The following is a 27,185-nucleotide window of genomic DNA, read 5'->3' as shown; positions in this document are numbered from 1 at the left end:
GAGATAGAGATTGTGAAAAGTTAAGAGAGAAAGACAAAAAGAGAGTAAGAAAAGAAAGACGAGAAGGAGAGAGAAGGAAGAGAAGAAGAGGAGGAGAGAGAGAAAATGGGGAGAGAGAGAGAGAAAGAAGAAAAAGAAAGAGAGAGGAGCAAGAGTAAGAAAAGAAATACGAGAAGAGAGAAAAGTAAGAGAAGAAGAGATGAGAGGGAGAAAATGGGGAGAGAGAAAGAAGAAAAGGAAAGAGAAAGGAATGAGACAGAGAGAAAGAGAGAAAAGAGAAAAAAGAGAGAGAGAAAGAGAGGGGAGGAAAAGGAGAGAGAGAGAGAGAGAGAGGAAGAGTATCAAGTCTCCACCTGGAGCACGTGGTGGCTAGCCACTGCTTTCACCCAGGGAAACCCGTATCTCAGATAGTGGAAGTGCATCATTCACATTTCATTCAATAAGCATATACGCAATTAGAGAGTAGTACTAGGATGGGTGACCTCCTGGAAGTCCTCGTGTTGCACCTCTTTTTTTTTTTTACGTCGTGCGACCCTCATTCTTTAAATGACACTATCCCGAGTAGGACATCTAAGGGCGAGCCGCAATGACCTCATCCTCGGTAGGCACCTACGGTACCCACAAGGCTTCGCGGATAGTGTTACCCTCTCTCGCACCGTATGGTTAAGAAAATGTGTGTGAGGACTATAATAGGTGTGAAAATACCAGCACTAATGCACCGGATCCCATCAGAACTCCGTAGTTAAGCATGCTTGGGCGAGAGTAGTACTAGGATGGGTGACCTCTTGGGAAGTCCTCGTGTTGTACCTCTTTTTTTTTTTCCGTCGTGCCGACCCTCATTCTTTAAATGACGCTATCCCGAGTAGGACACCTAAGGGCGAGCCGCAATGGCCTCATCCTCGGCAGGCACCTACGGTACCCGCAAGGTTTCGCGGATAGTGTTACGCTCTCTCGCGCCGTATGGTTAAGAAAATTGTGTGTGCAGACTCTAATAGGTGCGATCATACCAACACTAATGCACCGGATCCCATCAAAACTCTGCAGTTAAGCGTGCTTGGGTAAGAGTAGTACTAAGATGGGTGACCTCCTGGGAAGTCCTCGTGTTGCACCTCGTTTTTTTTTTACGTCGTGATGACCCTCATTCTTTAAATGACGCTATCCCGAGTAGGACACCTAAGGGCGAGCCGCAATGGCTTCATCCTCGGCAGGCACCTACGGTACCCGCAAGGCTTCGCGGATAGTGTTACGCTTTCTCGCGCCGTATGGTTAAGAAAATTGTGTGTGCGAACTATAATAGGTGTGAAAATACCAGCACTAATGCACCGGATCCCATAAGAACTCCGCAGTTAAGCGTGCTTGGACGAGAGTAGTACTAGGATGGGTGATCTCCTTGGAAGTCCTCGTGTTGCACCTCTTTTTTTTTTTTTACGTCGTGCCGACCCTCATTCTTTAAATGACGCTATCCCGAGTAGGACACCTAAATGCGAGCCGCAATGGCCTCATCCTCGGCAGGCACCTACGGTACCCGCAAGGCTTCGCGGATAGTGTTACGCTCTCTCGCGCCGTATGGTTAAGAAAATTGTGTGTGCGAACTATAATAGGTGCGATCATACCAGCACTAATGCACCGGATCCCATCAGAACTCCGTAGTTAAGCGTGCTTGGGCGAGAGAAGTACTAGGATGGGTGACCTCCTTGGAAGTCCTCGTGTTGCACCTCTTTTTTTTTTTTTTACGTCGTGCCGACCCTCATTCTTTAAATGACGCTATCCCGAGTAGAACACCTAAGGGCGAGCCGCAATGGCCTCATCCTCGGCAGGCACCTACGGTACCTGCAAGGCTTCGCGGATAGTGTTACGCTCTCTCGCGCTGTACGGTTAAGAAAATTGTGTGTGCAAACTATAATAGGTGCGATCGTACCAGCACTAATGCTCCGGATCCCATCAGAAATCCACAGTTAAGCGTGCTTTGGCAGGAGTAGTACTAGGATGGGTGACCTCCTGGGAAGTCCTCGTGTTGCACCTCTTTTTTTTTTTTTACGTCGTGCCGACCCTCATTCTTTAAATGAAGCTATCCCGAGTAGAACACCTAAAGGCAAGCCGCAATGGCCTCATCCTCGGCAGGCACCTACGGTACCTGCAAGGCTTTGTGGATAGTGTTATGCTCTCTCGCGCCGTATGGTTAAGAAAATTGTGTGTGTGAACTCTAATAGGTGCGATCGTACCGGCACTAATGCACCGGATCCCATCAGAACTCCGCAGTTAAGCGTGCTTGGGCGAGAGTGGTACTAGGATGGGTGACCTCCTGGGAAGTCCTCGTGTTGCACCTCTTTTTTTTTTTTTACGTCATGACGAACCTCATTCTTTAAATGACGCTATCCCGAGTAGGACACCTAAAGGCGAGCCGCAATGGCCTCATCCTCGGCAGGCACCTACGGTACCCGCAGGGCTTCGCTGATAGTGTTACGCTCTCTAGCGCCGTATGGTTAAGAAAATTGTGTGTGCGGACTATAATAGGTGCGATCATACCAGCACTATTACACCGGATCCTATCAGAACTCCGCAGTTAAGCGTGCTTGGGCGAGAGTATTTCTAGGATGGGTGACCTCCTGGGAAGTCCTCGTGTTGCACCTCTTTTTTTTTTTTTTACGTCGTGCCGACCCTCATTCTTTAAATGAAGCTATCCCGAGTAGGGCACCTAAGGGCGAGCCGCAATGGCCTCATCCTCGGCAGGCACCTACGGTACCGGCAAGGCTTCGCGGATAGTGTTACGCTCTCTCGCGCCGTATGGTTAAGAAAATTGTGTGTGCGAACTATAATAGGTGCGATAATACCAGCACTAATGCACCGGATCCCAAGTCCTCGTGTGGCACCTCTTTTTTTTTTACGTCGTGCCAACCCTCATTCTTTAAATGACGTTATCCCGAGTATAACACCTAAGGGCGAGCCGCAATGGCCTCATCCTCGGTAGGCATTTACGGTACCTGCAAGGTTTCGCGGATAGTGTTACGCTCTCTCGCGCTGTATGGTTAAGAAAATTGTGTGTGCGAAATATAATAGGTGCGATCGTACCAGCACTAATGCACCGGATCCCATCAGAACTCCACAGTTAAGCGTGCTTGGGCAAGAGTAGTACTAGGATGGGTGACCTTCTGGGAAGTCCTCGTGTTGCACCTCTTTTTTTTTTTTTTACGTCGTGCCGACCCTCATTCTTTAAATGAAGCTATCCCGAGTAGAACACCTAAGGGCGAGCCGCAATGTCCTCATCCTCGGCAGGCACCTACGGTACCTGCAAGGCTTTGTGGATAGTGTTACGCTCTCTCGCGCCGTATGGTTAAGAAAATTGTGTGTGCGAACTATAATAGGTGCGATCGTACCCGCACTAATGCACCGGATCCCATCAGAACTCCACAACTAAGCGTGCTTAGGCAAGAGTAGTACTAGGATGGGAGACCTCCTGGGAAGTCCTCGTGTTGCACCTCTTTTTTTTTTTACGTCATGACGACCCTCATTCTTTAAATGACGCTATCCCGAGTAGGACACCTAAGGGCGAGCCGCAATGGCCTCATCCTCGGCAGGCACTTACGGTAACCGCAAGGCTTCGCGAATAGTGTTATGCTCTCTCGCACCGTATGGTTAAGAAAATTGTGTGTGCGGACTATAATAGGTGCTAAAATACCAGCACTAATGCACCGGATCCCATTAGAACACCGCAGTTAAGCGTGCTTGGGCGAGAGTAGTACTAGGATGGGTGACCTCCTAGGAAGTCGTCGTGTTGCACCTTTTTTCTTTTTTACGTCGTGCCGACCCTCATACTATAAATGACGCTATCCCGAGTAGGACACCTAAGGGCGAGCCGCAATGGCCTAATCCTCGGCAGGCACCTACGGTACCCGCAAGGTTTCGCGGATAGTGTTACGCTCTCTCGCGCCGTACGGTTAAGAAAATTGTGTGTGCGAACTATAATAGGTGCAATTGTACCAGCACTAATGCACCGGATCCCATCAGAACTCCACAATTAAGCGTGCTTGGGCGAGAGTAGTACTAGGATGGGTGACCTCCTGGGAAGTCCTCGTGTTGCACCTCTTTTTTTTTTTTACGTCGTGCCGACCCTCATTCTTTAAATGAAGCTATCCCGAGTAGAGCACCTAAGGGCGAGCCGCAATGGCCTCATCCTCGGCAGGCACCTACGGTACCTGCAATTCTTTGTGGATAGTGTTACGCTCTCTCGCGTCGTATGGTTAAGAAAATTGTGTGTGTGAACTCTAATAGGTGCGATCGTACCAGCACTAATGCACCGGATCCCATCAGAACTCCGCAGTTAAGCGTGCTTGGGCGAGAGTGGTACTAGGATGGGTGACCTCCTGGGATGTCCTCTTGTTGCACCTCTTTTTTTTTTTTTTTACGTCGTGCCGACTTTCATTCTTTAAATGAAGCTATCCCGAGTAGAACACCTAAGGGCGAGTCGCAATGGCCTCATCCTCGGCAGGCACCTACGGTACCTGCAATTCTTTGTGGATAGTGTTACGCTCTCTCGCGTCGTATGGTTAAGAAAATTATGTGTGCGAACTATAATAGGTGCGATCGTACCAGCACTAATGCACCGTATCCCATCAGAACTCCACAATTAAGCGTGCTTGGGCAAGAGTAGTACTAGGTTGGGTGACCTCCTGGGAAGTCCTCGTGTTGCACCTCTTTTTTTTTTTTTTTTACGTCATGACGACCCTCATTCTTTACATGAAGCTATCCCGAGTAGAACATCTAAGGCGAGCCGCAATGGCCTCATCCTCGGCAGGCACCTATGGTACCTGCAAGGCTTCGCGGATAGTGTTACGCTCTCTCGCGCCGTATGTTATGAAAATTGTGTGTGCGAACTATAATAGTTGCGATCGTACCAGCACTAATGCACCGGATCCCATCGGAACTCCACAATTAAGTGTGCTTGGGCAAGAGTAGCACTATGATGGGTGACCTCCTGGGAAGTACTCGTGTTGCACCTCTTTTTTTTTTTTACATCGTGCCGACCCTCATTCTTTAAATGAAGCTATCCCGAGTAGAACACCTAAGGGCGAGCCGCAATGGCCTCATCCTCGGCAGGCACCTACGATACCTGCAAGGCTTTGTGGATAGTGTTACGCTCTCTCGCGCCGTATGGTTAAGAAAATTGTGTGTGCGAACTATAATAGGTGCGATCGTAACAGCACTAATGCACCGGATCCCATCAGAACTCCACAATTAAGCGTGCTTGGGCAAGAGTAGTACTAGGATGGGTGACCTCTGGGAAGTCCTCGTGTCGCACCTCTTTTTTTTTTTTTTTTACGTCATGACGACCCTCATTCTTTAAATGACGCTATCCCGAAGAGGACACCTAAGGGCGAGCCGCAATGGCCTCATCCTCGGCAGGCACCTACGGTAACCGCAAGGCTTCGCGGATAGTGTTACGCTCTCTCGCACCGTATGGTTAAGAAAATTGTGTGTGCGGACTATAATAGGTGCGAAAATACCAGCACTAATGCACCGGATCCCATCAGAACTCCGCAGTTAAGCGTGCTTGGGCGAGAGTAATACTAGGATGGGTGACCTCCTGGGAAGTCCTCGTGTTGCACCTTTTTTTTTTTTACGTCGTGCCGACCCTCATCATTTAAATGACGCTATGCCGAGTAGGACACCTAAGGGCGAGCCGCAATGGCCTCATCCTCGGCAGGCACCTACGGTACACGCAAGGTTTCGCGGATAGTGTTACGCTCTCTCGCGCCGTACGGTTAAGAAAATTGTGTGTGCGAACTATAATCGGTGCGATTGTACCAACACTAATGCACCGGATCCCATCAGAACTCAGCAGTTAAGCTTGCTTGGGCGAGAGTAGTACTAGGATGGGTGACATCCTGGGAAGTCCTCGTGTTGCACCTCTTTTTTTTTTTTTTTACGTCGTGCCGACCCTCATTCTTTAAATGAAGCTATCCCGAGTAGAACACCTAAGGGCAAGCCGCAATGGCCTCATCCTCGGCAGGCACCTATGGTACCTGCAAGGCTTTGTGGATAGTGTTACGCTCTCTCGCGCCGTATGGTTAAGAAAATTGTGTGTGCGAGCTATAATAGGTGCGATCGTACCAGCACTAATGCACCGGATCCCATCAGAACTCCACAATTAAGCGTGCTTGGGAAAGAGTAGTACTAGGATGGGAGACCTCCTGGGAAGTCCTCGTGTTGCACCTCTTTTTTTTTTTTACGTCATGACGACCCTCATTCTTTAAATGACGCTATCCCGAGTAGGACACCTAAGGCGAGCCTCAATGGCCTCATCCTCGCAGGCACCTACGGTAACCGCAAGGCTTCGCGGATAGTGTTACGCTCTCTCGCACCTTATGGTTAAGAAAATTATGTGTGCGGACTATAATAGGTGCGAAAATACCAGCACTAATGCACCGGATCCCATTAGAACTCCGCAGTTAAGCGTGCTTGGGCGAGAGTAGTACTAGGATGGGTGACCTCCTGGGAAGTCCTCGTGTTGCACCTTTTTTTTTTTTACGTCGTGCCGACCCTCATCCTTTAAATGACGCTATCCCGAGTAGGACACCTAAGTGCGAGCCACAATAGCCTCATCCTCGGCAGGCACCTACGGTACACGCAAGGTTTCGCAGATAGTGTTACGCTCTCTCGCGCCGTATGGGTAAGAAAATTGTGTGTGCGAACTATAATTGGTGCGATTGTACCAGCACTAATGCACCGGATCCCATCAGAACTCCGCAGTTAAGCTTGCTTGGGCGAGAGTAGTACTAGGATGGGTGACCTCCTGGGAAGTCCTCGTGTTGCACCTCTTTTTTTTTTTTTTACGTCGTGCCGACCCTCATTCTTTAAATGAAGCTATCCCGAGTAGGACACCTAAGGGCGAGCCGCAATGGCTTCATCCTCGGCAGGCACCTACGGTACCTGCAAGGCTTTGTGGATAGTGTTACGCTCTCTCGCGCTGTATGGTTAAGAAAATTGTGTGTGCGAACTATAATAGGTGCGATCGTACCAGCACTAATGCACCGGATCCCATCAGAACTCCACAATTAAGCATGCTTGGGCAAGAGTAGTACTAGGATGGGTGACCTCCTGGGAAGTCCACGTGTTGCACCTCTTTTTTTTTTTTTACGTCATCACGACCCTCATTCTTTAAATGACGCTATCCCGAGTAGGACACCTAAGGGCGAGCCGCAATGGCCTCATCCTCGGCAGGCACCTACGGTAACCGCAAGGCTTCACGGATAGTGTTACGCTCTCTCGCACCGTATGGTTAAGAAAATTGTGTGTTCGGACTATAATAGGTGCGAAAATACCAGCACTAATGCACCGGATCCCATCAGAACTCCGCAGTTAAGCGTTCTTGGGCGAGAGTAGTACTAGGATGGGTCACATCCTGGGAAGTCCTCGTGTTGCACCTTTTCTCTTTTTTACGTCGTGCCGACCCTCATACTTTAAATGACGCTATCCCGAGTAGGACACCTAAGGGTGAGCCGCAATGGCCTCATCCTCGGCAGGCACCTACGGTACCCGCAAGGTTTCGCGGATAGTGTTACGCTCTCTCGCGCCGTACGGTTAAGAAAATTTTGTGTGCAAACTATAATAGGCGCAATTGTACCAGCACTAATGCACCGGATCCCATCAGAACTCCGCAGTTAAGCGTGCTTGGGCGAGAGTAGTACTAGGATGGGTGGGAAGTCCTCGTGTTGCACCTCTTTTTTTTTTTTTTTTTTACGTCGTGCCGACCCTCATTCTTTAGATGAAGCTATCCCGAGTAGAACACCTAAGGGCGAGCCGCAATGGCCTCATCCTCGGCAGGCACTTACGGTACCTGCAAGGCTTTGTGGATAGTGTTACGCTCTCTCGCGCCGTATGGTTAAGAAAATTGTGCGTGCGAACTATAATAGGTGCGATCGTACCAGCACTAATGCACCGGATCCCATCAGAACTCCACAATTAAGCGTGCTTGGGCAAGATTAGTACTAGGATGGGTGACCTCCTGGGAAGTCCTCGTGTTGCACCTCTTTTTTTTTTTTTACGTCATGACGATCCTCATTCTTTAAATGAAGCTATCCCGAGTAGAACATCTAAGGGCAAGCCGCAATGGCCTCATCCTCGGCAGACACCTCCGGTACCTGCAAGGCTTCGCGGATAGTGTTACGCTCTCTCGCGCCGTATGGTTATGAAAATTGTGTGTGCGAACTATAATAGGTGCGATCATACCAGCACTAATGCACCTGATCCCATCAGAACTCCACTATTAAGTGTGCCTGGGCAAGAGTAGTACTATGATGTGTGACCTCCTGGGAAGTACTCGTGTTGCACCTCTTTTTTTTTTTTACGTCGTGCCGACCCTCATTCTTTAAATGAAGCTGTCCCGAGTAGAACACCTAAAGGCAAGCCGCAGTGGCCTCATCCTCGGCAGGCACCTACGGTACCTGCAAGGCTTTGTGGATAGTGTTACGCTCTCTCGCGCCGTATGGTTAAGAAAATTGTGTGTGCGAACTATAATAGGTGCGATCGTACCAGCACTAATGCACCGGATCCCATCAGAACTCCACAATTAAGCGTGCTTGGGCAAGAGTAGTACTAGGATGGGTGACCTCCTGGGAAGTCCTCGTCTTGCACCAATTTTTTTTTTTACGTCATGACGAACCTCATTCTTTAAATGACGCTATCCCGAGTAGGACACCTAAAGGTGAGCCGCAATGGCCTCATCCTCGGCAGGCACCTACGGTAACCGCAAGGCTTCGCGGATAGTGTTACGCTCTCTCGCACCGTATGGTTAAGAAAATTGTGTGTGCGGACTATAATAGGTGTGAAAATACCAGCACTAATGCACCGGATCCCATCAGAACTCCGCAGTGAAGCGTGCTTGGGCGAGAGTAGTACTAGGATGGGTGACCTCCTAGGAAGTCCTCGTGTTGCACCTTTTTTCTTTTTTACGTCGTGCCGACCCTCATGCTTTAAATGACGCTATCCCGAGGAGGACACCTAAGGGCGAGCCGCAATGGCTTCATCCTCGGCAGGCACCTACGGCACCCGCAAGGTTTCGCGGATAGTGTTACGCTCTCTCGCGCCATACGGTTAAGAAAATTGTGTGTGCGAACTATAATAGGTGCAATTGTACCAGCACTAATGCACCGGATCCCATCAAAACTCCGCAGTTAAGCGTGCTTGGGTGAGAGTAGTACTAGGATGGGTGACCTCCTGGGAAGTCCTCGTGTTGCACCTCTTTTTTTTTTTTTTTTACGTCGTGCCGACACTCATTCTTTAAATGAAGCTATCCCTAGTAGAACACCTAAGGGCGAGCCGCAATGGCCTCATCCTCGGCAGGCATCTACGGTACCTGCAAGGCTTTGTGGATTGTGTTACGCTCTCTCGAGCCGTATGGTTAAGAAATCTGTGTGTGCGAACTATAATAGGTGCGATCGTACCAGCACTAATGCACCGGATCCCATCAGAACTCCACAATTAAGCGTGCTTGGGCAAGAGTAGTACTAGGAGGGGTGACCTCCTGGGAAGTCCTCGTGTTGCACCTCTTTTTTTTTTTTACGTCATGACGACCCTCATTCTTTAAATGAAGCTATCCCGAGTAGAACATCTAAGGGCGAGCCGCAATGGCCTCATCCTCGGCAGGCACCTATGGTACCTGCAAGGCTTCGCGGATAGTGTTACGCTCTCTCGCGCCGTATGTTATGAAAATTGTGTGTGCGAACTATAATAGTTGCGATCGTACCAGCACTAATGCACCGGATCCCATCGGAACTCCACAATTAAGTGTGCTTGGGCAAGAGTAGCACTATGATGGGTGACCTCCTGGGAAGTACTCGTGTTGCACCTCTTTTTTTTTTTTTTACGTCGTGCCGACCCTCATTCTTTAAATGAAGCTATCCCGAGTAGAACACCTAAGGGCGAGCCGCAATGGCCTCATCCTCGGCAGGCACCTACGATACCTGCAAGGCTTTGTGGATAGTGTTACGCTCTCTCGCGCCGTATGGTTAAGAAAATTGTGCGTGCGAACTGTAATAGGTGCGATCGTACCAGCACTAATGCACCGGATCCCATCAGAACTCCACAATTAAGCGTGCTTGGGCAAGAGTAGTACTAGGATGGGTGACCTCTGGGAAGTCCTCGTGTCGCACCTCTTTTTTTTTTTTTTACGTCATGACGACCCTCATTCTTTAAATGACGCTATCCCGAAGAGGACACCTAAGGGCGAGCCGCAATGGCCTCATCCTCGGCAGGCACCTACGGTAACCGCAAGGCTTCGCGGATAGTGTTACGCTCTCTCGCACCGTATGGTGAAGAAAATTGTGTGTGTAGGTGCGAAAATACCAGCACTAATGCACCGGATCCCATCAGAACTCCGCAGTTAAGCGTGCTTGGACGAGAGTAGTACTAGGATGGGTGACCTCCTGGGAAGTCCTCGTGTTGCACCTTTTTTTTTTTACGTCGTGCCGACCCTCATCCTTTAAATGACGCTATGCCGAGTAGGACACCTAAGGGCGAGCCGCAATGGCCTCATCCTCGGCAGGCACCTACGGTACACGCAAGGTTTCGCGGATAGTGTTACGCTCTCTCGCGCCGTACGGTTAAGAAAATTGTGTGTGCGAACTATAATCGGTGCGATTGTACCAGCACTAATGCACCGGATCCCATCAGAACTCAGCAGTTAAGCTTGCTTGGGCGAGAGTAGTACTAGGATGGGTGACATCCTGGGAAGTCCTCGTGTTGCACCTCTTTTTTTTTTTTTTTACGTCGTGCCGACCCTCATTCTTTAAATGAAGCTATCCCGAGTAGAACACCTAAGGGCAAGCCGCAATGGCCTCATCCTCGGCAGGCACCTATGGTACCTGCAAGGCTTTGTGGATAGTGTTACGCTCTCTCGCGCCGTATGGTTAAGAAAATTGTGTGTGCGAACTATAATAGGTGCGATCGTACCAGCACTAATGCACCGGATCCCATCAGAACTCCACAATTAAGCGTGCTTGGGCAAGAGTAGTACTAGGATGGGAGACCTCCTGGGAACTCCTCGTGTTGCACCTCTTTTTTTTTTTTTACGTCATGACGACCCTCATTCTTTAAATGACGCTATCCCGAGTAGGACACCTAAGGGCGAGCCGCAATGGCCTCTTCCTCGGTAGGCACCTACGGTAACCGCAAGGCTTCGCGGATAGTGTTACGCTCTCTCGCACCTAATGGTTAAGAAAATTATGTGTTCGGACTATAATAGGTGCGAAAATACCAGCACTAATGCACCGGATCCCATCAGAACTCCGCAGTTAAGCGTGCTTGGGCGAGAGTAGTACTAGGATGGGTGGGAAGTCCTCGTGTTGCACCTCTTTTTTTTTTTTTTTTTTACGTCGTGCCGACCCTCATTCTTTAGATGAAGCTATCACGAGTAGAACACCTAAGGGCGAGCCGCAATGGCCTCATCCTCGGCAGGCACTTACGGTACCTGCAAGGCTTTGTGGATAGTGTTACGCTCTCTCGCGCCGTATGGTTAAGAAAATTGTGCGTGCGAACTATAATAGGTGCGATCGTACCAGCACTAATGCACCGGATCCCATCAGAACTCCACAATTAAGCGTGCTTGGGCAAGATTAGTACTAGGATGGGTGACCTCCTGGGAAGTACTCATGTTGCACCTCTTTTTTTTTTTACGTCGTGCCGACCCTCATTCTTTAAATGAAGCTGTCCCGAGTAGAACACCTAAGGGCGAGCCGCAATGGCCTTATCCTCGGCAGGCACCTATGGTACCCGCATGGTTTCGCGGATAGTGTTACGTTCTCTCGCGCCGTAAGGTTAAGAAAATTGTGTGTGCAAACTATAATAGGCGCAATTGTACCAACACTAATGCACCGGATCCCATCAGAACTCCGCAGTTAAGCGTGCTTGGGCGAGAGTAGTACTAGGATGGGTGACCTCCTGCGAAGTCCTCGTGTTGCACCTCTTTTTTTTTACGTCGTGCCGACCCTCATTCTTTAGATGAAGCTATCCCGAGTAGAACACCTAAGGGCGAGCCGCAATGGCCTCATCCTCGGCAGGCACCTACGGTACCTGCAAGGCTTTGTGGATAGTGTTACGCTCTCTCGTGCCGTATGGTTAAGAAAATTGTGTGTGCGAACTATAATAGGTGCGATCGTACCAGCCCTAATGCACTGGATCCCATCAGAACTCCACAATTAAGCGTGCTTGGACAAGAGTAGTACTAGGATGGGTGACCTCCTGGGAAGTCCTCGTGTTGCACCTCTTTTTTTTTTTTTTTTTTACGTCGTGCCGACCCTCATTCTTTAAATGAAGCTATCCCGAGTAGAACACCTAAGGGCAAGCCGCAATGGCCTCATCCTCGGCAGGCACCTACGGTACCTGCAAGGCTTTGTGGATAGTGTTACGCTCTCTCGCGCCGTATGGTTAAGAAAATTGTGTGTGCGAACTATAATAGGTGCGATCGTACCAGCACTAATGCACCGGATCCCATCAGAACTCCACAATTAAGCGTGCTTGGGCAAGAGTAGTATTAGGATGGGTGACCTCCTGGGAAGTCCTCGTGTTGCACCTCTTTTTTTTTTTACGTCATGACGACCCTCATTCTTTAAATGACGCTATCCCGAGTAGGACACCTAAGGGCGAGCCGCAATGGCCTCATCCTCGGCAGGCACCTACGGTAACCGCAAGGCTTCGCGGATAGTGTTACGCTCTCTCGCACCGTATGGTTAAGAAAATTGTGTGTTCGGACTATAATAGGTGCGAAAATACCAGCACTAATGCACCGGATCCCATCAGAACTCCGCAGTTAAGCGTGCTTGGGCGAGAGAAGTACTAGGATCGGTGACCTCCTGGGAAGTACTCGTGTTGCACCTTTTTTCTTTTTTACGTCGTGCCGACCCTCATACTTTAAATGACGCTATCCCGAGTAGGACACCTAAGGGCGAGCCGCAATGGCCTCATCCTCGGCAGGCACCTACGGTACCCGCAAGGTTTCGCGGATAGTGTTACGCTCTCTCGCGCCGTACGGTTAAGAAAATTGTGTGTGCAAACTATAATAGGCACAATTGTACCAGCACTAATGCACCGGATCCCATCAGAACTCCGCAGTTAAGCGTGCTTGGGCGAGAGTAGTACTAGGATGGGTGACCTCCTGGGAAGTCCTCGTGTTGCACCTCATTTTTTTTTTACGTCGTGCCGACCCTCATTCTTTAGATGAAGCTATCCCGAGTAGAACACCTAAGGGCGAGCCGCAATGGCCTCATCCTCGGCAGGCACCTACGGTACCTGCAAGGTTTTGTGGATAGTGTTACGCTCTCTCGCGCCGTATGGTTAAGAAAATTTTGCGTGCGAACTATAATAGGTACGATCGTACCAGCACTAATGCACCGGATCCCATCAGAACTCCACAATTAAGCGTGCTTGGGCAAGAGTAGTACTAGGATGGGTGACCTCCTGGAAAGTCCTCGTGTTGCACCTCTTTTTTTTTTTTTTACGTCATGACGATCCTCATTCTTTAAATGAAGCTATCCCGAGTAGAACATCTAAGGGCAAGCCGCAATGGCCTCATCCTCGGCAGACACCTACGGTACCTGCAAGGCTTCGCGGATAGTGTTACGCTCTCTCGCGCCGTATGGTTATGAAAATTGTGTGTGCGAACTATAATAGGTGCGATCGTACCAGCACTAATGCACCGGATCCCATCAGAACTCCACAATTAAGCGTGCTTGGGCGAGAGTAGTACTAGGATGGGTGACCTCCTGCGAAGTCCTCGTGTTGCACCTCTTTTTTTTTTTTTTACATCGTGTCGACCCTCATTCTTTAGATGAAGCTATCCCGAGTAGAACACCTAAGGGCGAGCCGCAATGGCCTCATCCTCGGCAGGCACCTACGGTACCTGCAAGGCTTTGTGGATAGTGTTACGCTCTCTCGTGTCGTATGGTTAAGAAAATTGTGTGTGCGAACTATAATAGGTGCGATCGTACCAGCCCTAATGCACCGGATCCCATCAGAACTCCACAATTAAGCGTGCTTGGGCAAGAGTAGTACTACGATGGGTGACCTCCTGGGAAGTCCTCGTGTTGCACCTCTTTTTTTTTTTTTTTACGTCATGACGACCCTCATTCTTTAAATGACGCTATCCCGAGTAGGACACCTAAGGGCGAGCCGCAATGGCCTCATCCTCGGCAGGCACCTACGGTAACTGCAAGGCTTCGCGGATAGTGTTACGCTCTCTCGCACCGTATAGTTAAGAAAATTGTGTGTGCGGACTATAATAGGTGCTAAAATACCAGCACTAATGCACCGGATCCCATCAGAACTCCGCAGTTAAGCGTGCTTGGGCGAGAGTAGTACTAGGATGGGTGACCTCCTGGGAAGTCCTCGTGTTGCACCTTTTTTTTTTTTACGTCGTGCCGACCCTCAACCTTTAAATGATGCTATCCCGAGTAGACACCTAAGGGCGAGCCGCAATGGCCTCATCCTCGGCAGGCACCTACGGTACCCGCAAGGTTTCGCGGATAGTGTTACGCTCTCTCGCGCCGTACGGTTAAGAAAATTGTGTGTGCGCACTATAATAGGTGCAATTGTACCAGCACTAATGCACCAGATCCCATCAGAACTCCGCAGTTAAGCGTGCTTGGGCGAGAGTAGTTCTAGGATGGGTGACCTCCTGGGAAGTCCTCGTGTTGCACCTCTTTTTTTTTTTTTACGTCGTGCCGACCCTCATTCTTTAGATGAAGCTATCCCGAGTAGAACACCTAAGGGCGAGCCGCAATGGCCTCATCCTCGGCAGGCACCTACGGTACCTGCAAGGTTTTGTGGATAGTGTTACGCTCTCTCATGCCGTATGGTTAAGAAAATTGTGTGTGCGAACTATAATAAGTGCGATCGTACCAGCCCTAATGCACCGGATCCCATCAGAACTCCACAATTAAATGTGCTTGGGCAAGAGTAGTACTAGGATGGGTGACCTCCTGGGAAGTCCTCGTGTTGCACCTCTTTTTTTTTTTTTTTTACGTCATGACGACCCTCATTCTTTAATTGACGCTATCCCGAGTAGGACACCTAAGGGCGAGCCGCAATGGCCTCATCCTCGGCAGGCACCTACGGTAACCGCAAGGCTTCGTGGATAGTGTTACGCTCTCTCGCACCGTATGGTTAAGAAAATTGTGTGTGCGGACTATAATAGGTGCGAAAATACCAGCACTAATGTACCGGATCCTATCAGAACTCCACAGTTAAACGTGCTTGGACGAGAGTAGTACGAGGATGGGTGACCTCCTGGGAAGTCCTCGTGTTGCACCTTTTTTTTTTACGTCCTGCCGACCCTCATCCTTTAAATGACGCTATCCCGAGTAGGACACCTAAGGGCGAGCCGCAATGGCCTCATCCTCGGCAGGCACCTACGGTACTCGCAAGGTTTCACGGATAGTGTTACGCTCTCTCGCACCGTACGGTTAAGAAAATTGTGTGTGCGCACTATAATAGGTGCGATTGTACCAGCACTAATGCACCAGATCCCATCAGAACTCCGCAGTTAAGCGTGCTTGGGCGAGAGTAGTACTAGGATGGGCGACCTCCTGGGAAGTCCTCGTGTTGCACCTCTTTTTTTTTTTTACGTCATGACGACCCTCATTCTTTAAATGACGCTATCTCGAGTAGGACACTTAAGGGCGAGCCGCAATGGCCTCATCCTCGGCAGGCACCTACGGTACCCACAAGGCTTCGTGGATAGTGTTACGCTCTCTCGCTTCGTATGGTTAAGAAAATTGTGTGTGCGGACTATAATAGGTGCAAAAATACCAGCACTAATGCACCGGATCCCATAAGAACTCCGCAGTTAAGCGTGCTTGGGCGAGAGTAGTACTAGGATGGGTGGTGCACGAAATTGTGATCATCAATGGCGCCATCAACATGGTACGCTCAATTTCAATCTCAACTCTTTATCACAACTTTGCACAACTAACCAGCAAGTGTACTGGGTTGTCCAAGTAATAAACCTTACGCGAGTAAGGGTCGATCCCACAGAGATTGTTGGTATGAAGCAAGCTATGGTCATCTTGTAAATCTCAGTCAGGCAGACTCAAATGGTTATGGATGATGAATAAAACATAAAGATAAAGATAGAGATACTTATGTAATTCATTGGTAAGAATTTTAGATAAGCGTATGGAGATGCTTTGTCCCTTCTGTCTCTCTGCTTTCCTACTGTCTTCATCCAATCCTTCTTACTCCTTTCCATGGAAAGCTGTATGTAGGGTTTCACCATTGTCAGTGGCTACCTCCCATCCTCTCAGTGAAAATGTTCAACGCACCCTGTCACGGCACGACTAATCATCTGTCGGTTCTCAATCAGGTTGGAATAGAATCCAGTAATTCTTTTGTGTCTGTCACTAACGCCCAGCCTTCAGGAGTTTGAAGCTTGTCACAGTCATTCAATCATTGAATCCTACTCAGAATACCACAGACAAGGTTTAGACCTTCCGGATTCTCTTGAATGCCGCCATCAGTTCTAGCTTATACCACGAAGATTCCAATTAAGGGATCCAAGAGATAAACATTCAAGCCTTGTTTGCTTGTAGAACAGAAGTGGTTGTCAGGCACTCGTTCATAAGTGAGAATGATGATGAGTGTCACATAATCATCACATTCATCATGTTCTTGGGTGCAAATGAATATCTTAGTACAAGAATAAGCTGAATTGAATAGAAGAACAATAGTAATTGCATTAATACTCGAGGTACAGCAGAGCTCCACACCTTAATCTATGGTGTGTAGAAACTCCACCGTTGAAAATACATAAGAACAAAAGTGATCATTGGCTTCGGCCCCAGGGAGGGAACCAGAAGAACCAAGATGAGAATACAAGAGTAAAAGGTCCTATATATAGAGAACTAGTAGTCTAGGGTTTACAAATGATGAGTAAATGACATAAAAATCCACTTCCTGGCCCACTTGGTGTGTGCTTGGGCTGAGCATTGAAGCATTTTCGTGTAGAGACTTCTCTTGGAGTTAAACGCCAGCTTTTGTGCCAGTTTGGGCGTTTAACTCCCATTCTTGTGCCAGTTCCGGCGTTTAACGCCGGGCAGTTTTGAGCTGATTTGGAACGCCGGTTTGGGCCATCAAATCTCGGGCAAAGTATGGACTATTATATATTGCTGGAAAGCTCAGGATGTCTACTTTCCAACACCGTTGAGATCGCGCCAATTGGGCTTCTATAGCTCCAGAAAATCCACTTTGAGTGCAGGGAGGTCAGAATCCAACAGCATCTGCAGTCCTTTTTAGTCTCTGAATCAGATTTTTGCTCAAGTCCCTCAATTTCAGCCAGAAAATACCTGAAATCACAGAAATACACACAAACTCATAGTAAAGTCCAGAAAAGTGAATTTTAACTAAAAACTAATAAAAATATACTAAAAACTAACTAAAACATACTAAAAATAATGCCAAAAAGCGTATAAATTATCCGATCATCACAACACCAAACTTAAATTGTTGCTTGTCCTCAAGCAACTGAAAATCAAATAAGATAAAAAGAAGAGAATATGCAATGAATTCCAAAAACATCTATGAAGATCAGTATTAATTAGATGAGCGGGGCTTTTAGCTTTTTGCCTCTGAACAGTTTTGGCATCTCACTCTATCCTTTGAAATTCAGAATGATTGGCTTCTTTAGGAACTCAGAATCCAGATAGTGTCATTGATTCTTCTAGTTAAGTATGATGATTCTTGAACACAGCTACTTTATGAGTCTTGGCCGTGGCCCAAAGCACTCTGTCTTCCAGTATTACCATCGGATACATACATGCCACAGACACATAATTGGGTGAACCTTTTCAGATTGTGACTCAGCTTTGCTAGAGTCCCCAATTAGAGGTGTCCAGGGTTCTTAAGCACACTCTTTTTGCCTTGGATCACAACTTTATTTCTTTCTTTTTCTCTTTTTTTTTTCGTTTTTCTCTATTTTTTTTCGTTTTTCTCTCTTTTTTTCCGAATATTCACTGCTTTTTCTTGCTTCAAGAATCATTTTTATGATTTTTCAGATCCTCAGTAACATGTCTCCTTTTTCATCATTCTTTCAAGAGCCAACATTCATGAACAACAAATTCAAAAGACATATGCACTGTTTAAGCATACATTCAGAAAACAAAAGTATTGCCACCACATCAAAATAATTAATCTGTTATAAAATTCAAAATTCATGCAATTCTTCTCTTTTTCAATTAAGAATATTTTTTATTTAAGAAAGGTGATGGATTCATAGGACATTCATAACTTTAAGGCATAGACACTAAGACACTAATGATCAAAAGACACAAACATAGATAAACATAAGCATAATTTTCGAAAAACAGGAAAATAAAGAACAAGGAAATTAAAGAACGGGTCCACCTTAGTGATGGCGGCTTGTTCTTCCTCTTGAAGATCTTATGGAGTGCTTGAGCTCCTCAATGTCTCTTCCTTGCCTTTGTTGCTCCTCTCTCATGATTCTTTGATCTTCTCTAATTTCATGGAGGAGAATGGAATGTTCTTGGTGCTCCACCCTTAGTTGTCCCATGTTGGAACTCAATTCTCCTAGGGAGGTGTTCAGTTGCTCCCAATAGTTTTGTGGAGGAAAGTGCATCCCTTGAGGCATCTCAGGGATTTCATGATGAGTGGGATCTCTTGTTTGCTCCATCCTTTTCTTAGTGATGGGCTTGTCCTCATCAATGGGAATGTCTCCCTCAATGTCAATTCCCACTAAATAACAGAGATGACAAATGAGATGAGGAAAGGCTAACCTTGCCAAGGTAGATGACTTGTCCGTCACCTTATAAAGTTCTTGGGATATAACCTCATGAACTTCTATTTCTTCTCCAATCATAATGCTATGAATCATGATAGCCCGGTCTATAGTAACTTCGGACCGGTTGCTAGTGGGAATGATTGAGTGTTGGATAAACTCCAACCATCCCCTAGCCACGGGCTTGAGGTCATGCATTCTCAGTTGAACCGGCTTCCCTCTTGAATCTCTCTTCCATTGGGTGCCCTCTTCACAAATGACTGTGAGGACTTGGTCCAACCTTTGATCAAAGTTGACCCTTCTAGTGTAAGGATGTTCATCTCCTTGCATCATGGGCAAGTTGAATGCCAACCTTACATTTTCCGGACTAAAATCCAAGTATTTTCCCCGAACCATAGTGTTCCGAGGATTACCTGAAACATGTAGCTCGGTCGTCTTGGAGAGGCCCGAGGTGGGGTCAGGGACCCGAGCTTTATATGTGGAGTGGTTGGTGGTTGTACCTGCAATGACACTCCGATGCTTAAGTTAGCATGGGTTCAAGCAGATATGTGTAGAATGTGGAATGTGTGTCATACCTGGGTGCTCCAGTGTATTTATAGTAGTTGGCCGTGATCTTCCCTGGATAAGATATTCTTATCTTATCTTATCTTTTGGGAGTTTTATCTCTATCTTTGTGGAACCGCCTTTCCTAGGCCTTTTCGGCCCTTAGGTTTTGGGCTGCGTTCCTTTTGATGGGCCTTCTTAGCTTTATTGTCCGAGGTCCGACCTCAGGCATGGGCCTTGGGACGAGGTCGGACCTTTCATGGATTTTGCCGAGTTGGAGGAGCCCGGTCAGGGTATGAACAGTGCCCCTGCCCGAGTTCGTCCTTTTTGGGAGGTCGAGCTCGGGCATAGTAGTTTTTCAAAATTCAAAAATGGCCGTTCCTGCATTTATTGCATTTTACCGTTTCTCCTCGATTTCCGTTCGGGCTTTGTGAAGGCATTATTTATTTGCCCCTTTCGTCCTTTTCTTCGTTTATTCTGTTCCCTTCCTGTTTTCTGAGTTTTCGCCATCTCCTTTTTTGAGCACCGCTTCCTTTTTCTTTTGTTCTTCTTCTTCCCCGAATCTTTCCGCGTGTCTTTCTGGGGTTTCCTCTGCGCCGCCGTTCCGTTCTCCTTGCTTCGGAGCTCGTCGTCCTCGTTTCTTTCTTCCAGGTTTGTTCCCATCTCTTTTCTTGTGCACATATGCTTCTGTTTCTTTTGTGTGGCTCTTTGTTTGTTTCTTTTTCCCTATGCCTGGGTTGCCCCGAAAAGAGGCGCCGCCAGTTGTTTGTACATGGGGGGGACTCTTTTTTGTTCTCTGGTATTTTGCTCCGGGTTGCTGTATTTTCTTCTAAAAGATCTTTGTTTCTTGCTTTGCTGAATGGGTTCTCGCTGTCTGCTTTTATGTGATTTTTGCTTGCTGTTGTATTCTTCTTTGTAGGCAAGAATTTTATGTCTCGAAAGGTTCTTCAAGCGATGTCGACCAAGATTCCAAGTCGTCTTGGTTGGGTAGATCCTGTTCCTCTAAGAGTCCCTTCTGTGGTAGATTCTGAGTATTTAGCTAGGTTTCGTAGGCAATGTAGCATATGTGAAGATAGAGAGTCTGAGAGGGATTATGAACTAGTAGCCCCGGATTCCTAGGAGAGAGTTTGCTTCCCGCCCTTAGATAGTTCCGAGAAGCTCTTCTTTTACGCTTATGATTGTTTTTTCTCTAAGCTGAGTGTCCGACTTCCTTTTACCGACCTGGAGTCCGAGGTGTTATGGTCTTGTAACCTTGCCCCTACGCAGCTCCATCCAAATTCTTGGGCATTTTTAAAGCTGTTTCAACTTTTGTGTCAGTTTTTGGGCGTTGCTCCCTCTATTTCTCTTTTTTCCTACTTGTTTGTGTTGACGAAGCCGGGGTCAGGTGGAGGGAAGGTATCTTGGGTCTCTTTTAGGGCTAACCAGGGAAGAAAGTTTTGTACCCTGTATGATGAGTCCTTTCACGATTTTAAGAACTTTTATTTCAAGGTCCGGGCTACTGGAGACGTCCGACCTTTCTTTCTAGATGAGAGTGGGGAGCCTTCTTTTCCTCTTTGTTGGCAGGAGAATGTAGTGTCTGCTAAGTATACCTTTGAGAGTCTAGATGAGGTGGAGCAGGCTTTTGTGGGTGTGGTGAGCAGTTTATGGGGTCAGGCACCTCACTTGGACACGAAGAAAATGTTGGGAGATCCAAGCCTTCTCCGTTCCGAGTTAGGTAGTTCCCGACCTCTTCCGAGATTCATCTTTTTTAGTATTTTGGTTTTGCTTGTTTTTGGTGGAATTTCTGTTGTGGTAATCCTTTTCTTTATTTCTTGCAGAGATGTCTTCTCAGGCGGATTCCATGAAGTTCCTTCGTCGGACGAAGAAGTCTGTGGCTGCTCGGAATATCGAGGCCGGGGAGGCTTCTGCCCGATCTTCTCCGCAGAAGACTACTGTGGGTGTTCAGACTCGGTCGAAGACTATTCCGACTCCCCAGTTCCGAGCTATAAGTCAGGATCCTCCGACCTCTGGGCCTGCTACTTCTTCTTCTCCTCCGTCCTCGGGTCCTCCTTCCAAGAAGCAGAAGACCTCTCAAGAGCTTGCCGGTTTCAACGATAAGGACTTTGATGCTCTTGGTTGGGTTGAACAGCATATTCTCCCTCAGACCTTTATTTCTACTGATGATGTGTCTATGGAGCATCATTTTCAGTATATGGCACGGAGCTGTGTCCGGATGGCTAGTCTTCATGCCGCTATTGCCCGGGAGTTCAAGAAATCCCCCCTTGGGGCGACCAGCTCCCGACTTGAGAAGGCTCAGTCCGAGTTTGATAGGATTAGTCAACTGAAGGCTGCCAGGATTACTGAGCTGGAGGCCTCTTTGGAGAAAGAGAAAACTAAAGCTACCGCGGTTGTGGCGGCAGCGAAGACATCTGAGGAGATGGCGAAGGCGGCGACGGAGAATTATACTCGGATATATGCCGAGCTTGTGGAGACAAAGGAGAAGTTGCAATCTGCTCGGGATGATTTTTACGAGCTAGAAGGTCATGTGGCCAAGGGTATGGATGCTATGTTTGAGAATTTGAAGGCTCAGGTCCGAGTTCTTGCTCCTGACCTAGATCTGAGCTTATTTAGTACGGATAACGTTGTTGTGGAGGGAAAGATTGTTCCTGCTCCCAACGAGGATGAGGTTCCGGTGTCCGACCCCAAAGTTCCGGTGGAGAACCCGACTTTACCTTTGGCCGGGGATGGATCTGGTGTGGAGGTTTCAAACCGGGATGACGTTGCTGTTGATGCAGTCCCGATATCTATGTTTCCTCCGCAGCCTTCTGTTGATGTGGAGTCTGGAAAGGACCTTGATCCTCTGTAATCTTTTTATTTTTGGTGTTTTGCCCGACCTGTGGGCTCTTTTGTTTTTGGATGGTTTCTGTGAACGCTTTGGACACCTTTTTGCTTATTAGCTACTTGTAGTAACTTTTTAGCTTATTTATGCGGTGTTTTTGTTCGCGTTTTGACTTTTTGTTCCGCTTTTATGCTTTTTAGTTGTTTTTGGATAACAACTTTTTAGCTAGCGCTTGGAACTTTTGCTGTACCCTTTCTTTTGATTTCGTTTTTTTTTTGTCGCTTGTACTTTTTAGTTGTATAGCAACTTTTTAGTAAGCGTTTTCGAAATCTTTGTTTTCGTTTTTTCGCTTGTACTTTTTAGTTGTATAGCAACTTTCTAGTAAGCGTTTTCGAAATCTTTGTTTTCGCCGTTTTAAGGCTTCTTTCTTTGGATCCGGGCTCTTTCTCGGGCCTCGGGCGTTTCGAGTACCTCCTTTTGTTGGGTCCGACCTTGTTGTTGGTCGGCCTTTTTAAGTTATTTTTGTAATCTCTTTTTATTGGCTTTTCTGAGCCTTTTCAGAGTTACTTTATAACTTCTCACATTAATTTGAACCTCGTCGCTTTATCTTTGCCGACCTTGTGTGGTCTCTTGGCAAATGATTTTTTGCGTTTTGCCGAGCATAAATTAATGCGCCTTGGCGGGGTACTTTCTAGGATTTGTTTCATCATGAGGAAAAAAAAATAGAAAAATTTGATTAGTATTAAAAAAGAAAGAATATTTACAGAGTGTTTACCTTTGACTAGGTCGGGTGTCTTACTTAACCGGGTGTCTCATTAAAAAACCCTTGTAGGGAAAAAGAGTACACCTCGGGTTAAGTTTTTCTAGCTGTAGTACCGTCTTAGATTACAGGCGTGCCAGGCCCTGGGCAGCTCATTGCCTTCTAGGTCGGATACTTTGTAATAGCCTGTCCCTAAGACTTCTGTTACCTTGTAGGGCCCTTTCCAATTTGTGGCTAGCTTTCCTTCTCCCGATTTTTGTGTTCCGATGTCATTTCGGATTAGAATCAGGTCGTGAATGGAGAAGCTTCGCTTTATTACTTTCTGATTGTATCTGAGGGCCGTTCGCCGTTTTAAGGCTTCTTCTCGGATTCGGGCTCTTTCTCGGACCTCGGGGAGGAGGTCGAGTTCTTTCTTTTGTGCCTGCGGGTTGTCTTCTTCGTTGTAGAAGATGACTCTGGGTGACCCTTCATCTATTTCGATAGGAATCATTGCCTCCATCCCGTAAGCTAGTCGGAACGGTGATTCTCCTGTTGTAGAGTGTGGGGTTGTCCGATATGCCCATAGTACCTGGGGGAGCTCCTCGGCCCATGCCCCTTTGGCCTCTTGGAGTCTTCGTTTTAACCCTGCCAAGATGACTTTATTTGCAGCCTCTGCTTGTCCATTGGCTTGTGGGTGCTCGACTGAGGTGAATTGCTGTTTGATTTTTAGTTCGGCTACTAAGTTCTGAAAACTTGTGTCCGTGAACTGTGTTCCATTGTCCGTTGTGATGGAGTAGGGGACTCCGAACCTTGTGACAATGTTTTTGTATAGGAATTTGCGGCTTTTCTGAGCCGTAATGGTGGCTAAGGGTTCAGCTTCGATCCACTTTGTGAAGTAGTCGACCCCTACTATGAGGTATTTGACTTGCCCCGGTCCTTGGGGGAACGGGCCGAGTAGGTCAAGTCCCCATTTTGCGAAGGGCCATGGTGCGGTAATGCTGATAAGGTCTTCTGGTGGTGCCTTGTGGAAATTGGCGTGTTTTTGGCAGGGGGGCATATTTTCACAAATTTCGTTGCATCTCTTTGCAAGGTCGGCCAGTAGAACCCGGCTCGGACTATTTTTTTGGATAATGCCCGAGCTCCGAGATGGTTTCCACACATACCTCCGTGGACTTCCTCGAGGACGCTCTTTGTTTCTGAGGTCGGAACGCATCTAAGGAGGGGGTTTGAGAATCCTCTTCTGTATAACACGTCGTGGATTAGTGTATAATTCTGGGCGTCCTTTGCAAGCCTTTTAGCTTCTTTTCTTTCGGCGGGGAGAGTTCCCGACTTCAGGTAGTTGAGTATGGGGGTCATCCATCCTTGCTGTTGGTTGGATATATTTAGCGTTTCTTCCCCTCTTAACACGGAGGGAGATTGTAAGGTTTCTTGGAGGAGACTTCTGTTGTTGCCTCCGGGCTTGGTGCTGGCGAGCTTTGAGAGGGCGTCTGCCCGGGCGTTTTGTTCCCGAGGTATGTGCTGGATTTGTATTTCTGAAAAGTGGCGTAATTGTGCCTGTGTTTGGTCCAGGTATTTTTTCATAGTTGGGTCTTTGGCCTGGTAGCTTCCATTTACTTGTGATGTGACGACCTGGGAGTCACTGAAGATTGTGATTCTCTGGGCTCCGACCTCTTCGGCTAGCTTTAGACCTGCTAGTAGGGCCTCGTATTCGGCTTGGTTGTTCGAAGCCTGGAACTCGAATTTTAGGGATAGTTCTATCCGCGTTCCTTGGTCGCTTTCAAGTATAACCCCGGCTCCGCTTCCTGTTTTGTTTGAGGACCCGTCGACATACAGGTTCCATGAGAGTGGGGTTCCAGGGGTCTCCGTGTATTCTGCGATAAAGTCGGCTAGATACTGGGATTTTATGGCAGTCCGGGCTTCATAGTGGAGGTCGAACTCGGACAGTTCCACCGCCCATTGTAGTATTCGTCCTGCCAGGTCTGTTTTTTGCAGGATGTGTCTCATGGGTTGGTTTGTCCGGACTTTGATGGTGTGGGCTTGAAAGTAGGGACGGAGCCTCCGAGCTGTGAACACTAGGGCGTAGGCGAATTTTTCTATCTTCTGATAGTTTAATTCGGCCCCTTGTAGTGCTTTGCTTACAAAGTATATGGGGTGTTGTCCTTGGTCATTTTCTCGTATTAACGCTGAAGCGACTGCTCGGTTTCCAACCGAGAGGTATAGTACGAGTTCTTCTTCTTTTAAAGGTCGGGTTAGGATTGGTGGTTGCCCGAGTAACTCCTTGAATTCTTGGAAGGCTTTTTCGCACTCCGGGGTCCATGAGAAGGGTTTCCCTTTCTTTAGGAGCGAGTAGAGAGGTAGTGATTTTATTGCCGATCCTGCCAAGAATCTTGATAGGGCGGCTAGCCTTCCATTCAGTTGTTGTACTTCTTTGACACACGTCGGGCTTTTCATATTGAGTATTGCTTGGCATTTGTCCGGGTTTGCTTCAATGCCCCTTTGAGTCAGCATGAAGCCTAAGAACTTTCCGGCTTCTGCGGCGAAGGTGCATTTTGTCGGGTTAAGTCTCATGTTGTGTTTTCTGAGGGTGCCGAAGACACTGGTGAGGTCGGTCAGCAAGTTTCTGTCTTCTTGTGTCTTTACCAGCATGTCGTCGACGTACACCTCCAGCTGTAGTCCGATGTGCTCTGAGAACACTTTGTTCATTAGCCTCTGGTAGGTTGCCCCTGCGTTCTTCAGCCCGAAGGGCATTACTACGTAGCAGTAGTTTGCCCTTGGGGTTATGAACGAGGTCTTTTCTTGGTCGGGTCCGTACATCGGGATTTGATTGTATCCCGAGTATGCGTCCATGAAGGAGAGATATCTATAGCCTGAGGCTGCGTCTACTAAGGCGTCGATGTTTGGTAGTGGATATGGGTCTTTGGGGCAGGCTTTGTTGAGATCCGTGTAATCGACGCACATCCTCCATTTTCCATTGGGCTTTTTTACCAGGACCACGTTTGCGAGCCATAGGGGTATTTACTTCCCGAATGAACCCTGCGTCTAGTAGTGCTTGTACTTGTTCTTCTATTGCTTGCATGCGCTCAGGTCCGAGCTTCCGGCGTCTTTGTTGGACAGGTCTGGATCCCGGTATACTGATAGCTTATGGCACATCAGGTCGGGGCTTATGCCTGCATGTCGGAGGCTTTCCAGGCGAAGAGGTCGGAATTCTCCCTTAAGAGGGTTATGAGTCCTCCTTTAGGCCTGCTTCGAGGTTTGCTCCTATGTTTGTTATTTTTTCAGGTGTGTTCCCGATCTGGACTTTGTCGGTTTCTCCCTCTGGTTGTGGCTGAAGGTCTTCGCGGGCTTGAACTCGTCCGAGTTCTATTGTGTTGACCTCTTTCCCTTTTAGGCTCAGGCTTTCGTTGTAGCATCGCCGTGCTAGTTTTTGGTCACCTTTTAGGGTAGCGATTCCTTTTGCGGTAGGGAACTTCATACAGAGGTGTGGGGTCGAGACTATAGCTGCCAGTCTGTTTAGGGTTGGTCGCCCAATGAGGGCATTGTATGCTGAAGTGACGTCGACTATAATGTAGTCGATGCTTAATGTTTTAGATTGCTCGCCTCTTCCAAAGGTAGTGTGCAGCGAGACGTATCCTAAGGGATGGATTGGGGTATCCCCTAGCCCAAATAGGTCGGTGGGATAGGCTTTTAGTTCTTTTTCTTCGAGTCCGAGCTTGTCGAAGGCCGTTTTGAACAGGATATCTGCTGAGCTTCCCTGGTCAACCAGAGTTCGATGTAAGTTGGCGTTTGCTAGGATGATGGTGATTACCATTGGATCGTCGTGCCCGGGTATTATCCCTTGAGCATCTTCTCGGGTAAATAAGATAGGAGGTAATTCGGGTAGGGGACTGTCTTCTCGGACATGATAGACTTCTTTGAGGTGTCTTTTTCGCGAGGATCTGGATGTTCCTCCGCCTGCAAAACCTCCATTTATCATGTGAACGTGCCTTTCAGGGGTTCGTGGGGTTTGTTCGCCCGATTTTCGTTATCTCCCCGTCTTCTCTTCCTGGTTCTTCTCCTTTCTCTGCTATGTATCTGTCGAGTTTTCCTTCTCTGGCTAGCTTTTCTATAACATTTTTTAGGTCGTAGCAGTCGTTAGTAGAATGACCGTAGAGCTTGTGGTATTCACAGTATTCGGACCGATCTCTCCCCGCTCTCTGTGTTTAGCGGTCGAGGTGGTGGGATCTTTTCGTGTGGCTACTTCTCTGTTAGATGTCTACCAAGGAGACTTGGAGGGGGGCGTAACTGTGGTATATTTCTGTGGCTTGTCC

General features: G+C 47.8%; 43 non-coding genes and 6 pseudogenes across 43 annotated transcripts; all 49 read left to right on the top strand.

Annotated features, from left to right (window-relative positions):
• Nucleotides 1-691: 691 nt before the first annotated feature.
• Nucleotides 692-810, top strand: LOC112699114 (5S ribosomal RNA). The gene has a single exon (XR_003152234.1). It is a non-coding gene; the product is annotated as a 5S ribosomal RNA (ribosomal RNA).
• A 183-nt stretch (nt 811-993) lies between these two features.
• On the top strand, nt 994-1,112 carry LOC112699291 (5S ribosomal RNA). The gene has a single exon (XR_003152374.1). It is a non-coding gene; the product is annotated as a 5S ribosomal RNA (ribosomal RNA).
• Nucleotides 1,113-1,295: 183 nt separating this feature from the next.
• On the top strand, nt 1,296-1,414 carry LOC112699184 (5S ribosomal RNA). The gene has a single exon (XR_003152300.1). It is a non-coding gene; the product is annotated as a 5S ribosomal RNA (ribosomal RNA).
• A 185-nt stretch (nt 1,415-1,599) lies between these two features.
• On the top strand, nt 1,600-1,718 carry LOC112698628 (5S ribosomal RNA). Its single transcript, XR_003151774.1, has one exon. It is a non-coding gene; the product is annotated as a 5S ribosomal RNA (ribosomal RNA).
• Nucleotides 1,719-1,904: 186 nt separating this feature from the next.
• LOC112699315 (5S ribosomal RNA) lies at nt 1,905-2,023 on the top strand. Its single transcript, XR_003152396.1, has one exon. It is a non-coding gene; the product is annotated as a 5S ribosomal RNA (ribosomal RNA).
• Nucleotides 2,024-2,208: 185 nt separating this feature from the next.
• LOC112698697 (5S ribosomal RNA) lies at nt 2,209-2,327 on the top strand. The gene has a single exon (XR_003151840.1). It is a non-coding gene; the product is annotated as a 5S ribosomal RNA (ribosomal RNA).
• A 185-nt stretch (nt 2,328-2,512) lies between these two features.
• Nucleotides 2,513-2,631, top strand: LOC112699095 (5S ribosomal RNA). Its single transcript, XR_003152216.1, has one exon. It is a non-coding gene; the product is annotated as a 5S ribosomal RNA (ribosomal RNA).
• A 424-nt stretch (nt 2,632-3,055) lies between these two features.
• On the top strand, nt 3,056-3,174 carry LOC112698968 (5S ribosomal RNA). The gene has a single exon (XR_003152095.1). It is a non-coding gene; the product is annotated as a 5S ribosomal RNA (ribosomal RNA).
• A 186-nt stretch (nt 3,175-3,360) lies between these two features.
• LOC112699320 (5S ribosomal RNA) lies at nt 3,361-3,479 on the top strand. Its single transcript, XR_003152401.1, has one exon. It is a non-coding gene; the product is annotated as a 5S ribosomal RNA (ribosomal RNA).
• A 183-nt stretch (nt 3,480-3,662) lies between these two features.
• LOC112699352 (5S ribosomal RNA) lies at nt 3,663-3,781 on the top strand. Its single transcript, XR_003152428.1, has one exon. It is a non-coding gene; the product is annotated as a 5S ribosomal RNA (ribosomal RNA).
• Nucleotides 3,782-3,964: 183 nt separating this feature from the next.
• Nucleotides 3,965-4,083, top strand: LOC112699020 (5S ribosomal RNA). Its single transcript, XR_003152146.1, has one exon. It is a non-coding gene; the product is annotated as a 5S ribosomal RNA (ribosomal RNA).
• A 184-nt stretch (nt 4,084-4,267) lies between these two features.
• On the top strand, nt 4,268-4,386 carry LOC112699170 (5S ribosomal RNA). The gene has a single exon (XR_003152287.1). It is a non-coding gene; the product is annotated as a 5S ribosomal RNA (ribosomal RNA).
• A 187-nt stretch (nt 4,387-4,573) lies between these two features.
• On the top strand, nt 4,574-4,692 carry LOC112699326 (5S ribosomal RNA). Its single transcript, XR_003152406.1, has one exon. It is a non-coding gene; the product is annotated as a 5S ribosomal RNA (ribosomal RNA).
• A 186-nt stretch (nt 4,693-4,878) lies between these two features.
• Nucleotides 4,879-4,997, top strand: LOC112699434 (5S ribosomal RNA; annotated as a pseudogene).
• Nucleotides 4,998-5,181: 184 nt separating this feature from the next.
• LOC112699389 (5S ribosomal RNA) lies at nt 5,182-5,299 on the top strand. The gene has a single exon (XR_003152460.1). It is a non-coding gene; the product is annotated as a 5S ribosomal RNA (ribosomal RNA).
• A 188-nt stretch (nt 5,300-5,487) lies between these two features.
• Nucleotides 5,488-5,606, top strand: LOC112698941 (5S ribosomal RNA). Its single transcript, XR_003152070.1, has one exon. It is a non-coding gene; the product is annotated as a 5S ribosomal RNA (ribosomal RNA).
• A 182-nt stretch (nt 5,607-5,788) lies between these two features.
• On the top strand, nt 5,789-5,907 carry LOC112699440 (5S ribosomal RNA; annotated as a pseudogene).
• Nucleotides 5,908-6,094: 187 nt separating this feature from the next.
• On the top strand, nt 6,095-6,213 carry LOC112699298 (5S ribosomal RNA). Its single transcript, XR_003152380.1, has one exon. It is a non-coding gene; the product is annotated as a 5S ribosomal RNA (ribosomal RNA).
• A 182-nt stretch (nt 6,214-6,395) lies between these two features.
• LOC112698796 (5S ribosomal RNA) lies at nt 6,396-6,514 on the top strand. Its single transcript, XR_003151933.1, has one exon. It is a non-coding gene; the product is annotated as a 5S ribosomal RNA (ribosomal RNA).
• Nucleotides 6,515-6,696: 182 nt separating this feature from the next.
• LOC112698998 (5S ribosomal RNA) lies at nt 6,697-6,815 on the top strand. The gene has a single exon (XR_003152124.1). It is a non-coding gene; the product is annotated as a 5S ribosomal RNA (ribosomal RNA).
• A 186-nt stretch (nt 6,816-7,001) lies between these two features.
• Nucleotides 7,002-7,120, top strand: LOC112699187 (5S ribosomal RNA). The gene has a single exon (XR_003152303.1). It is a non-coding gene; the product is annotated as a 5S ribosomal RNA (ribosomal RNA).
• A 185-nt stretch (nt 7,121-7,305) lies between these two features.
• On the top strand, nt 7,306-7,424 carry LOC112699258 (5S ribosomal RNA). Its single transcript, XR_003152359.1, has one exon. It is a non-coding gene; the product is annotated as a 5S ribosomal RNA (ribosomal RNA).
• Nucleotides 7,425-7,607: 183 nt separating this feature from the next.
• On the top strand, nt 7,608-7,718 carry LOC112699447 (5S ribosomal RNA; annotated as a pseudogene).
• A 190-nt stretch (nt 7,719-7,908) lies between these two features.
• LOC112699105 (5S ribosomal RNA) lies at nt 7,909-8,027 on the top strand. Its single transcript, XR_003152226.1, has one exon. It is a non-coding gene; the product is annotated as a 5S ribosomal RNA (ribosomal RNA).
• A 185-nt stretch (nt 8,028-8,212) lies between these two features.
• On the top strand, nt 8,213-8,331 carry LOC112699459 (5S ribosomal RNA; annotated as a pseudogene).
• Nucleotides 8,332-8,515: 184 nt separating this feature from the next.
• On the top strand, nt 8,516-8,634 carry LOC112699314 (5S ribosomal RNA). Its single transcript, XR_003152395.1, has one exon. It is a non-coding gene; the product is annotated as a 5S ribosomal RNA (ribosomal RNA).
• Nucleotides 8,635-8,817: 183 nt separating this feature from the next.
• On the top strand, nt 8,818-8,936 carry LOC112699014 (5S ribosomal RNA). The gene has a single exon (XR_003152140.1). It is a non-coding gene; the product is annotated as a 5S ribosomal RNA (ribosomal RNA).
• A 183-nt stretch (nt 8,937-9,119) lies between these two features.
• On the top strand, nt 9,120-9,238 carry LOC112699052 (5S ribosomal RNA). Its single transcript, XR_003152176.1, has one exon. It is a non-coding gene; the product is annotated as a 5S ribosomal RNA (ribosomal RNA).
• A 188-nt stretch (nt 9,239-9,426) lies between these two features.
• Nucleotides 9,427-9,545, top strand: LOC112699197 (5S ribosomal RNA). Its single transcript, XR_003152312.1, has one exon. It is a non-coding gene; the product is annotated as a 5S ribosomal RNA (ribosomal RNA).
• A 183-nt stretch (nt 9,546-9,728) lies between these two features.
• Nucleotides 9,729-9,847, top strand: LOC112699433 (5S ribosomal RNA; annotated as a pseudogene).
• Nucleotides 9,848-10,033: 186 nt separating this feature from the next.
• On the top strand, nt 10,034-10,151 carry LOC112699254 (5S ribosomal RNA). The gene has a single exon (XR_003152358.1). It is a non-coding gene; the product is annotated as a 5S ribosomal RNA (ribosomal RNA).
• Nucleotides 10,152-10,327: 176 nt separating this feature from the next.
• Nucleotides 10,328-10,446, top strand: LOC112698847 (5S ribosomal RNA). The gene has a single exon (XR_003151981.1). It is a non-coding gene; the product is annotated as a 5S ribosomal RNA (ribosomal RNA).
• Nucleotides 10,447-10,627: 181 nt separating this feature from the next.
• LOC112699365 (5S ribosomal RNA) lies at nt 10,628-10,746 on the top strand. The gene has a single exon (XR_003152440.1). It is a non-coding gene; the product is annotated as a 5S ribosomal RNA (ribosomal RNA).
• A 187-nt stretch (nt 10,747-10,933) lies between these two features.
• Nucleotides 10,934-11,052, top strand: LOC112699130 (5S ribosomal RNA). The gene has a single exon (XR_003152249.1). It is a non-coding gene; the product is annotated as a 5S ribosomal RNA (ribosomal RNA).
• Nucleotides 11,053-11,237: 185 nt separating this feature from the next.
• Nucleotides 11,238-11,348, top strand: LOC112699406 (5S ribosomal RNA; annotated as a pseudogene).
• A 190-nt stretch (nt 11,349-11,538) lies between these two features.
• Nucleotides 11,539-11,657, top strand: LOC112699310 (5S ribosomal RNA). Its single transcript, XR_003152391.1, has one exon. It is a non-coding gene; the product is annotated as a 5S ribosomal RNA (ribosomal RNA).
• Nucleotides 11,658-11,840: 183 nt separating this feature from the next.
• On the top strand, nt 11,841-11,959 carry LOC112699135 (5S ribosomal RNA). Its single transcript, XR_003152254.1, has one exon. It is a non-coding gene; the product is annotated as a 5S ribosomal RNA (ribosomal RNA).
• Nucleotides 11,960-12,140: 181 nt separating this feature from the next.
• On the top strand, nt 12,141-12,259 carry LOC112699218 (5S ribosomal RNA). Its single transcript, XR_003152331.1, has one exon. It is a non-coding gene; the product is annotated as a 5S ribosomal RNA (ribosomal RNA).
• Nucleotides 12,260-12,449: 190 nt separating this feature from the next.
• On the top strand, nt 12,450-12,568 carry LOC112699175 (5S ribosomal RNA). The gene has a single exon (XR_003152291.1). It is a non-coding gene; the product is annotated as a 5S ribosomal RNA (ribosomal RNA).
• A 183-nt stretch (nt 12,569-12,751) lies between these two features.
• Nucleotides 12,752-12,870, top strand: LOC112699136 (5S ribosomal RNA). The gene has a single exon (XR_003152255.1). It is a non-coding gene; the product is annotated as a 5S ribosomal RNA (ribosomal RNA).
• A 183-nt stretch (nt 12,871-13,053) lies between these two features.
• LOC112699068 (5S ribosomal RNA) lies at nt 13,054-13,172 on the top strand. Its single transcript, XR_003152190.1, has one exon. It is a non-coding gene; the product is annotated as a 5S ribosomal RNA (ribosomal RNA).
• Nucleotides 13,173-13,355: 183 nt separating this feature from the next.
• Nucleotides 13,356-13,474, top strand: LOC112699344 (5S ribosomal RNA). Its single transcript, XR_003152423.1, has one exon. It is a non-coding gene; the product is annotated as a 5S ribosomal RNA (ribosomal RNA).
• A 186-nt stretch (nt 13,475-13,660) lies between these two features.
• On the top strand, nt 13,661-13,779 carry LOC112699035 (5S ribosomal RNA). The gene has a single exon (XR_003152160.1). It is a non-coding gene; the product is annotated as a 5S ribosomal RNA (ribosomal RNA).
• A 186-nt stretch (nt 13,780-13,965) lies between these two features.
• On the top strand, nt 13,966-14,084 carry LOC112699244 (5S ribosomal RNA). Its single transcript, XR_003152355.1, has one exon. It is a non-coding gene; the product is annotated as a 5S ribosomal RNA (ribosomal RNA).
• Nucleotides 14,085-14,271: 187 nt separating this feature from the next.
• On the top strand, nt 14,272-14,390 carry LOC112698906 (5S ribosomal RNA). The gene has a single exon (XR_003152037.1). It is a non-coding gene; the product is annotated as a 5S ribosomal RNA (ribosomal RNA).
• A 181-nt stretch (nt 14,391-14,571) lies between these two features.
• LOC112699023 (5S ribosomal RNA) lies at nt 14,572-14,690 on the top strand. The gene has a single exon (XR_003152149.1). It is a non-coding gene; the product is annotated as a 5S ribosomal RNA (ribosomal RNA).
• Nucleotides 14,691-14,875: 185 nt separating this feature from the next.
• On the top strand, nt 14,876-14,994 carry LOC112699368 (5S ribosomal RNA). Its single transcript, XR_003152443.1, has one exon. It is a non-coding gene; the product is annotated as a 5S ribosomal RNA (ribosomal RNA).
• A 188-nt stretch (nt 14,995-15,182) lies between these two features.
• LOC112699343 (5S ribosomal RNA) lies at nt 15,183-15,301 on the top strand. The gene has a single exon (XR_003152422.1). It is a non-coding gene; the product is annotated as a 5S ribosomal RNA (ribosomal RNA).
• A 180-nt stretch (nt 15,302-15,481) lies between these two features.
• On the top strand, nt 15,482-15,600 carry LOC112698878 (5S ribosomal RNA). Its single transcript, XR_003152011.1, has one exon. It is a non-coding gene; the product is annotated as a 5S ribosomal RNA (ribosomal RNA).
• The last annotated feature ends 11,585 nt before the right edge of the window (nt 15,601-27,185 follow it).

Source organism: Arachis hypogaea, chromosome 6, assembly GCF_003086295.3.
Source record: "Arachis hypogaea cultivar Tifrunner chromosome 6, arahy.Tifrunner.gnm2.J5K5, whole genome shotgun sequence".
Taxonomy (NCBI): domain Eukaryota; kingdom Viridiplantae; phylum Streptophyta; class Magnoliopsida; order Fabales; family Fabaceae; genus Arachis; species Arachis hypogaea.
Note: the sequence above shows the minus strand (reverse complement) of the source record. Positions and strands in the feature narration are given on the sequence as shown.